Genomic DNA, 9737 nt, shown 5'->3' with positions numbered 1-9737 from the left:
GCAGACAAGTAGAGATGCAGAGAAACAAGTAAACAAGCAGCGATAGCGATATTTAGGAACAAGGCCTAGGGATCATACTTTCACTAGTGGACACTCTCAACATTGATCACATAACAAAATAAATAGATAGATGCTAGACTCTACACTCTCTTGTTGGATGATGAACACCACTAACCGTGTAGGATTACACGAACCCTCAATGCCGGAGTTAACAAGCTCCACAATATTCGATGTTCATATTTAAATAACCTTAGAGTGCACAACAGATCAACATAACCAAACCAAGTACTAACATAGCATGCACACTGTCACCGTCAGGCTATGAAAGGGGGAATATATCGCATCAATACTATCATAGTAATAGTTAACTTCATAATCTACAAGAGATCACAATCATAGCTTATACCAAGTACTACATGATGCACATACTGTCAACATTACATCATGGAGGAGGAATAGACTACTTTAATAACATCACTAGAGTAGCACATAGATGATATTCAACTAGATCACAAAGCTCATGATCACATAAAGATCACATGGGAGAGAGAGATGAACCACATAGCTACGGTACAGCCCTTAGCCTCGGGGGAGAACTCCCTCCTCATCATGGGAGACAACGATGGCGATGAAGATGGCGGTGGTGTCGATGAAGATGACTCCCGGGGGCACTTCCCCGTCCCGGCGGCGTGCCGGAACAGAAACTTCTTTCCCCGAATCTTGGCTTCGCGGTGGCGGCGGCTCGGGAAATTTTCTCGTATCGTGGCTTATCCGTCTCGAAGATTTAGGTCACGACGACTTATATAGGCGAAGAGTCGGAGTCGGAAGGGGTCTGGGGGCTCCACACACCAGGGGGGCGCGCCCCCCCTCTGGTCGCGCCGCCACCATGTGTGGGGGCCCTGGGCCTCCCCTCTGGTCCATCTTCGGTGTTCTGGAAGCTTCGTGGAAATATAAGATCGTGGGCCTTGATTTCGTCCAATTCCGAGAATATTTCCTTACTAGGATTTCTGAAACCAAAAACAGCAGAAAACAGGAACTGGCACTTCGGCATCTCGTTAATAGGTTAGTTCCGGAAAACACATAAAATCATCATAAAGTGTGAACAAAACATGTAGGTATTGTCATAAAAGTAGCATGGAACATAAGAAATTATAGATACGTTTGAGACGTATCACCTATCCTAGGGATGTTAAAGGTTTTCGTAGTATTCTTGGTCATGCTGGTTTTTATAGGAGATTTATTAAAGATTTCTCTAAAATTTCAAAGCCTCTTACTAATCTTCTTCATAAAGATGTACCTTTTGTTTTTGATGATGATTGTAAGGAAGTTTTTGAAACTCTAAAGAAAGCCTTAACAACTGCTCCCGTAGTTGAACCTCCCGATTGGAATTTACCTTTTGAAATTATGTGTGATGCTAGTGATTTTGTCTGTAGGTGTTGTTCTTGGACGAGAGTAGAGAAAAAATTGAATGTTATTCATTATGCTAGTAAAACTCTTGATGCTGCTCAAAGAAATTATGCTACAACTGAAAAAGAGTTATTAGTTGTAGTTTTTGCTTGTGACAAGTTTAGACCTTATATTGTTGATTCAAAAGTCACAGTTCATACTGATCATGCTGCAATTAGGTACCTTATGGAAAAGAAAGATGCTAAGCCAAGGCTTATTAGATGGGTGCTTCTTTTTCAAGAATTTGATTTAATATTGTAGATAGGAAAGGTGCTGATAATCCTATTGCTGATAATTTGTCTAGATTGGAAAATATTGCTTTTATCCTGTTCCTGTTAATGATAGTTTTCCAAATGAACAATTTGCTGCAATTAAGGTGAGCTCGCGAGATAGTCCTTGGTATGCTCGATTATGCTAACTTTATTGTTTCCAAGTACTTGCCTCCAACCTTTTCAGCTCAACAAAGGAGGAAATTCTTTTATGACTTGAGGCATTATTTTTGGGATGACCACACTTATATAAAGAAGGAGTGGATGGTATTATGCGAAGATGTGTCCCCGAATATGAACAACAAGAGATATTGAGTAAGTGTCGTGGTAGTGTTTATGGAGGACATCACGCCGGAGATAGAACCGCGAGAAAAGGTTCTACGATCAGGTTTTTATTGGCCAACCCTCATTAAAGATGCAAGAAAGTTTATTTTATCTTGTGATGAATGTCAAAGAGTTGGTAATATCTCTAGACGCAATGAAATGCCTATGAATTATACTCTTGTTATTGAACCATTTGATTGTTGGGGATTTGACTTCATGGGTCCTTTCCCTTCTTGAAGGTAACACTCATATACTTGTTGCTTGTTGATTATGTTACTAAATGGGTGGAAGCCATACCCACAAAAAGTGTTGATGGTGAGACCTCTTTAAAAATGCTTTTAGATGTTATTTTTCCTAGGTTTGGAGTACCTAGATATCTTACGACTCGATGGAGGTTCTCATTTTATTCATGGTGGTTTTAGAAAAACTCTTGCTAAATATGGTATTAATCATAGAATTGCTTCAGACTTATCATCCTCCAACTAGTGGGCAAGTAGAATTATCAAATAGAGAAATTAAATCTATCTTGCAAAAGGTTGTTAATAAATCTAGGAAAAATTGGGCTAGTAAGTTGAAGGAAGCGTTGTGGGCTTATAGAACTCGCTTATAAAAATCCTATGGGTATGTCTCCTTATAAAATGGTTTATGGAAAAGCTTGTCATTTACCGTTAGAACTAGAGCACAAAGCTTATTGGGCTGTAAGAGAACTTAATAAAGATTTTAAACTTGCCGGTAAGAAAAGGTTGCTACAATTGAGTTCTTTAGATGAGTGGAGAAGTGAAGCTTATGAAAATTCTAGACTTTTTAAGGAGAAAGTTAAGAAATGGCATGATAGAAGAATTATTAAAAGAGAATTTAATGTTGGAGATAAAGTCCTATTGTATCGGTCTCGTCTCAGATTTTTTGCAGGAAAATTACTCTCAAAATGGGAAGGACCATATGTCATTGTGGAGGTGTATCGTTCAGGGCAATAAAAATTGCTTCGCTGAAAGATGATGCCACACAAGTGGTGAATGGACAAAGACTCAAACATTATATTTCTGGAGATTCTTATAATGAAGATGTTGATGTTATTCGAGTGGTGACTCCGGAAACTTTCATCAAAGATCAAATTGATAGTTCTGCAGAGTTCGACTTCGAATAGGTAACGGTTTTGGTAGTAAAAAGTCCGCGTTTAACTTTCCGAACAATATTTTTGCTATTTTTAGAAAATATGAAAAATTACGAGATCGAATCGGAGTGGAGGAGGTGCACGAGGGCGCGTCCCCACGTGGTGGCGCGGGCCCCACCCTGGCCGCGCCACCATATGGGGACGGCTCCTCGGAGTCCCTCTCCCACTCGGGTTCGACCTGGTGCTTTACTTTTGTCGTGAAATTTTTTGTTATATAATCCCCCGGATCCCCCGAGGTCCGTATATCGTCTTCTTGTCGTGTTTTGTTTCGAGATGTTTTCTGCCAGGATCTGTTTTTGATCTAGAAGCACCATGGTCTCCAACAACAAGGGCAAGGGGCCTTTGGAGGAAGATATTCAAGACCCCGAGTTGAAAGAAGAAGTCGAGAGTGAAGATGAAGGAGAAGTGGAGGAAGACCCGCGTGTATACCCGCGCGCCACCGTCGCAAGCATCGGGGTGGTGGCGAATCCGTTCAACCTCAAGAGAGGCGCACGGATGAGCACCGGAGGAAAAGTCCCACGTCGCTTCCTAGCTCCATGTACATCTTCTCCAGGCATCAATAACCCCTTCCACACTCTAATTCATAAGAGTCAAATTGAAAGGATCCCTGAGGCAGAATTGCCTAGTAGCTGGGATATGGATCGTTCTAACAATGCAAGAAGGATGAAACCTGAAGCTGATGAGTGGGGAAACAACTCTAAGAGTTGGGACTCGCCGTCTGACATACTCATTAACCGCGTCGAGCACAACTCGGAGCTGATCCGCAACCTCACCTACGAGATTGATGAGCTAAAGGAGCTTGTTAAGAAGCTTATCAAGAATTCACCACCATCGCCGAAGGAGTAATTCATCATTGGTATTGACACCCCCTTGGCTTGTTCCAAGCTTGGGGGGAGTGCCGCGGTATCACATCATCACTATCTTTTACCTTTTTACTGTCAAGTAGTGTCATATCATGAGTAGGGAAGTTATCATATAAGATGGTTTGCGGTGTGGAAGTATCTCTCTTTTAGTTGGTTATCTATGTATCCCTTGGTGTGAGTTATCGTTATGGAATATTAATGAGAAGTTTTATCATTTACTTTTTGCACACCTTATTTTAGTTTGCAATTTCTGTTATATGATTGATCTTGTTGTTAGTATTGATATCACTTTGGGAGCATCAAGTAAATCTATTTGGTTTTGGCAAACTTAGCATTGGTCAACAAGCAACAATACTTTGAGGCTTAAGTAGAAAAGAGGGAAGTACATGTAGATATATTATTTCATTATCTTTCTTTCTTGTTAGCTAATGAGCTTAGTATTCTGAAGTTAAAATTGTTTGTGCTTACAAGGAAGATGCATGATTGTTTCTATCACATGTATATTTGGTTGTTTCCCTCAACTCTTATGCTTGCTAACCAACCTTGCTAGCCAAAGACCTGTACTGAGAGGGAATGCTTCTCGTGCATCCAAAACCTTAAACCAAACCCATGCCATTTGTGTCCACCATAACTACCTATTATGTGGTATTTTGCGCCACTCCAAGTAAATATTTCATGTGCTACCTTTAAATATTTCAAAAGTAATTATCTCTTATGTGTGTCAATGTTTTATAGCTCATGAGGAAGTATGTGGTGTTTTATCTTTCAATCTTGTTGGATGATGTCTACGGGTGCTACTATTCTTGTAGACAGTGTTGGGCCTCCAAGAGCAGAGGTTTGTAGAACAGCAGCAAGTTTCCCTTAAGTGGATCACCTAAGGTTTATCGATCTCGGGGAGGAAGAGGTCAAAGATATCCCTCCGAAGCAACCCCGCAACCACAAAGCAAGAAGTCTCTTGTGTCCCCAACACACCTAATAGGTGCACTAGTTTGGCGAAGAGATAGTGAAATACGAGGTGGTATGAATAAATATAAGCAGTAGCAACGGCACCGAGAAAAGTGCTTTGCCCGGGACTGGCGTGTGGTTGATGGTGGTAATATTGCGGACGATAGAGATGCGATAAAACGAGTAAACAAGCAGCGATAGCGATATTTAGGAACAAGGCCTAGGGATCATACTTTCACTAGTGGACACTCTCAACATTGATCACATAACAAAATAAATAGATAGATGCTAGACTCTACACTCTCTTGTTGGATGATGAACACCACTAACTCTGTAGGATTACACGAACCCTCAATGCCGGAGTTAACAAGCTCCACAATATTCGATGTTCATATTTAAATAACCTTAGAGTGCACAATGAGATCAACATAACCAAACCAAGTACTAACATAGCATGCACACTGTCACCTTCACGCTACGAAAGGAGGCATAGATCACATCAATACCATCATAGCAATATTTAACTTCATAATCTACAAGAGATCACAATCATAGCCTACGCCAAGTACTACACGATGCACACACTGTCACCATTACACCGTGCAGGAGGAATAAACTACTTTAATAACATCACTAGAGTAGCACACGGATAAATTGTGATACAAAACACATTGCAATCATAAAGAGATATAAATAAGCACTTCACTATGCCATTCATAACAGTGAATAAGTATTCCGTGAAATATAGCCTAAGAGACCCACACGGTGCACACACTCGTCACCTTTACACACGTGGGACAAGGAGTCTCCTGGAGATCACATAAGTAAAACCCACTTGACTAGCATAATGACATCTAGATTACAAGCATCATCATATGAATCTCAATCATGTAAGGCAGCTCATGAGATTATTGTATTGAAGTACATAGGAGAGAGATGAACCACATAGCTACCGGTACAGCCCTTAGCCTCGATGGAGAACTACTCCCTCCTCATGGGAGACAGCAGCGTTGATGAAGATGGCGGTGGTGTCGATGGAGATGCCTTCCGGGGGCACTTCCCCGTCCCGGCGGCGTGCCGGAACAGAGACTCCTGTCCCCCCGATCTTGGCTTCGCGATGGCGGCGGCTCTGGAAGGTTTTCTCTGGTTTCGTCGAACGTGATAGGGTTTTCGCGACGGAGACCTTAAGTAGGCGGAAGGGCAGCCTCGGAGGGGTCCCGGTGGGACCACACACTAGGCCGGCGCGGCCGGGGCTTGGGCCGCGCCGCCCTACCGTGTCCCCACCTCGTGGCCCCACTTTGTTTCCCCTTCGGACTTCTGGAAGCTTCGTGGAAAAATAGGACCACGGGCGTTGATTTCGTCCAATTCCGAGAATATTTCCTTACTAGGATTTCTGAAACCAAAAACAGCGAGAAAACGAAGAATCGGCCCTTCGGCATCTCGTCAATAGGTTAGTTCCGAAAACGCATAAATATGACATATAATGTGTATAAAACATGTAGATATCATCAATAATGTGGCATGGAACATAAGAAATTATCGATACGTCGGAGACGTATCGGCATCCCCAAGCTTAGTTCCAGCTCGTCCCGAAGCGGGTAAGCGATAACAAAGATAATTTACGGAGTGACATGCCATCATAACCTTGATCATATTATTGTAAGCGTATGTAATGAATGCAGCGATCAAAACAATGGTAAATGACATGAGTAAACAAATGAATCATAAAGCAAAGACTTTTCATGAATAGTACTTTCAAGACAAGCATCAATAAGTCTTGCATAAGAGTTAACTCATAAAGCAAGAAATTCATAGTAAAGGCATTGAAGCAACACAATGGAAGATTAAGTTTCAGCGGTTGCTTTCAACTTGTAACATGTATATCTCAATGATAGTTTGTCAATGCAAAGCAATATAACAAGTGCAATATGCAAGTATGTAGGAATCAATGCACAGTTCACACAAGTGTTTGCTTCTTGAGGTGGAGAGAGATAGGTGAACTGACTCAACATAAAAGTAAAAGAAAGGCCCTTCAGCGAGAGGAAGCATTGATTGCTATATTTGTGCTAGAGCTTTGGTTTTGAAAACATAAAGAGAGCATAAAAGTAAAATTTTGAGAGGTGTTTATTGTTGTCAACGAATGGTAGTGGGCACTCTAACCCCCTTGCCAGACAAACCTTCAAAGAGCGGCTCCCATGAATTATTTTTATTTTTGGGTGGCACTCCTTCCAACCTTTCTTTCACAAACCATGGCTAACCGAATCCTCGGGTGCCTGCCAACAATCTCATACCATGAAGGAGTGCCTTTTTATTTTAGTTTTATTATGATGACACTCCTCCCCACCTTTGCTTTCTCAAGCCATGGCTAACCGAATCCTTCGGGTGCCGTCCAACAATCACATACCATGGAGGAGTGTCTATTTAGGTTAATTAATTTGGGACTGGGAATCCCATTGCCAGCTCTTTTTGCAAAATTATTGGATAAGCGGATGAAGCCACTAGTCCATTGGTGAAAGTTGCCCAACAAGAATGAAAGATAAACACCACATACTTCCTCATGAGCTATAAAACATTGACACAAATCAGAGGTGATAAATTTTGAATTATTTAAAGGTAGCACTCAAGCAATTTACTTTGGAATGGCGGAGAAATACCATGTAGTAGGTAGGTATGGTGGACACAAATGGCATAGTGGTTGGCTCAAGGATTTTGGATGCATGAGAAGTATTCCCTCTCGATACAAGGTTTAGGCTAGCAAGGTTATTTGAAACAAACACAAGGATGAACCGGTGCAGACAAAACTCACATAAAAGACATATTGTAAACATTATAAGACTCTACACCGTCTTCCTTGTTGTTCAAACTCTTTACTAGAAATTATCTAGACCTTAGAGAGACCAATTATGCAAACCAAATTTTAGCAAGCTCTATGTATTTCTTCATTAATAGGTGCAAAGTATATGATGCAAGAGCTTAAACATGAGAACAACAATTGTCAAGTATCAAATTATTCAAGACATTCTACCAATTACTACATGTAGCATTTTCCGTTTCCAACCATATAACAATTAACGAAGCAGTTTCAACCTTCGCCATGAAAAATAAAAGCTAAGAACACATGTGTTCATATGAACCAGCGGAGCGTGTCTCTCTCCCACACAAGCATGATGGATCATATTTTATTCAAACAAAAACAAACAGACGCTCCAAGTAAAGTACATAAGATGTGACCGAATAAAAATATAGTTTCAAGAGAAGGAACCTGATAATTTGTCGATGAAGAAGGGGATGCCTTGGGCATCCCCAAGCTTAGACGCTTGAGTCTTCTTGAAATATGCAGGGGTGAACCACCGGGGCATCCCCAAGCTTAGAGCTTTCACTCTTCTTGATCATAGTATATCATCCTCCTCTCTTGACCCTTGAAAACTTCCTCCACACCAAACTCAAAGCAAACTCATTAGAGGGTTAGTGCATAATCAAAAACTCACATGTTCAGAGGTGACACAATCATTCTTAACACTTCTGGACATTGCTCAAAGCTACTGGAAGTTAATGGAACAAAGAAATCCATCCAACATAGCAAAAGAAGCAATGCGAAATAAAAGGCAGAATCTATCAAAACAGAACAGTCCGTAAAGACGAATTTTATTGAGGCACCAGACTTGCTCAAATGAAAATTCTCAAATTGAATGAAATTTGCGTACATATCTGAGGATCACTCACGTAAATTGGCATAATATTATGAGTTACCTACAGAGAATTAGGCCCAGATTCGTGACATCAAGAAATCTGTTTCTGCGCAGTAATCCAAATCTAGTATGAACCTTACTATCAAAGACTTTACTTGGCACAACAATGCAACAAAACTAAGATAAGGAGAGGTTGCTACAGTAGTAAAAACTTCCAAGACTCAAATATAAAACAAAATTGCTGTAGTAAAATAAACACATGGGTTATATCCCAAGAAGTGCTTTCTTTATAGCCATTAAGATGGGCTCAGCAATTTTAATGATGCACTCATAAAGATGAGAGTTGAAGCAAAAGAGAGCATCAAGAAGCAAATTCAAAACACATTTAAGTCTAACATGCTTCCTATGCATAGGAATCTTGTAAATAAACAAATTCATGAAGCATGATGCAACAAGCATAGAAAGATAAAACAAGTGTAACTTCAAAAATTTCAGCATATAGAGAGGTGTTTTAGTAACATGAAAATTTCTACAACCGTATTTTCCTCTCTCATAATAATATCCAGTAGCATCATGAGCAAACTCAACAATATAACTATCACATAAAGCATTCTTATCCTGAGTATCATGCATAAAATTATTACTACTCCCAACATAAGCATAGTCATTCTTATTAATTGTAGTGGGAGCAAATTCAACAAAGTAGCTATCATTATTATTCTCATCAAGTGTAGGAGGCATAGTATAATCATAAACAAATTTATCCTCCATAACAGGCGGTACTAAAAGACTATTATCATTATAATCATCATAAATAGGAGGCAAAGTATCATCAAAGTAAATTTTCTCCTCAATGCTTGGGGGACTAAAAATATCATGCTCATCAGAACCAGCTTCCCCAAGCTTAGAACTTTCTATATCATTAGCAACAATGGTATTCAAAGTGTTCATACTAATATGTTCATGGGTTTTTTAATTTTCGCATCAAACCATCCATGTCTTAAATCAGGAAATAGAATAAGAAGCTCAT

The sequence above is a fragment of the Lolium rigidum genome, chromosome 7 (assembly GCF_022539505.1).
Source record: "Lolium rigidum isolate FL_2022 chromosome 7, APGP_CSIRO_Lrig_0.1, whole genome shotgun sequence".
NCBI lineage: Eukaryota > Viridiplantae > Streptophyta > Magnoliopsida > Poales > Poaceae > Lolium > Lolium rigidum.
This window is presented reverse-complemented; position numbering follows the sequence as displayed.